Source organism: Aristolochia californica, unplaced genomic scaffold, assembly GCF_029961685.1.
Source record: "Aristolochia californica isolate CCGP_79_NKW_82.1479 unplaced genomic scaffold, dmAriCali1.0.hap1 SCAF_278, whole genome shotgun sequence".
Taxonomy (NCBI): Eukaryota; Viridiplantae; Streptophyta; class Magnoliopsida; order Piperales; family Aristolochiaceae; genus Aristolochia; species Aristolochia californica.
In genome coordinates, this window is record NW_027181968.1 from 15001 (window position 1) to 15640 (window position 640).

A 640-nucleotide genomic window follows, 5' to 3' on the forward strand; every position below is an offset into this window, starting at 1 on the left:
TCGGGTTTTGGAGACCCGCGTTCTACCGAGCTGAACTAAGAGCGCTTTCTTATGGGAGGAGATACGACTGTAAAGAGAAGGACTCTTTTTTTTTTTACCCCCACCCCCAATATGCATGCATAAAGTATTATATAATGAAAATGAAGGATTATGCCCCAAATTTTTGTCGATCCAAATTGATCCATCATTACTGCCCGTAAGAGAAGTAATCGGTAGGGATGACAGGATTTGAACCCGTGACATTTTGTACCCAAAACAAACGCGCTACCAAGCTGCGCTACATCCCTTTCCATTATTATACAGCGTCATTCGTCATTCGTCATTGTAGAGAATACCTGTCTTGTTTTCCACATCGTTATTTCCTATATCTATATACAAGAGAATTTATCTTGCCATTTCTTCTTTTTGGTCTCATATAATAAGAGAATTATATACAGATGAAACCTAACGTATAAGTAAATGAATATTTATTGGTAATGCTCAGGAAGAAAAGAAGGGGGTCATCTTTTTCGATTTTAGGAACAATTCATCTACCGGATCATTCTACATATCCATTTTTAGGGGTTCTACGTACAAATACAAGTGATCTTTAACTATATAACTATAGTTATAATAGAGTTATATATCATCTATCTGGTAA

At 36.1% G+C, this 640-nt stretch overlaps 2 non-coding genes across 2 annotated transcripts in view; both read right to left on the minus strand.

Moving 5' to 3' along the window:
• Nucleotides 1–45, minus strand: part of TRNAW-CCA (transfer RNA tryptophan (anticodon CCA)) — a 74-nt gene extending 29 nt beyond the window's left edge. The window contains exon 1 of the tRNA in view: nt 1–45. This exon is cut by the window's left edge and continues 29 nt beyond it. This is a non-coding gene — a tRNA (tRNA-Trp).
• Nucleotides 46–213: 168 nt separating this feature from the next.
• Nucleotides 214–287, minus strand: TRNAP-UGG (transfer RNA proline (anticodon UGG)). The gene has a single exon. It is a non-coding gene; the product is annotated as a tRNA-Pro (tRNA).
• Nucleotides 288–640: the final 353 nt, after the last annotated feature.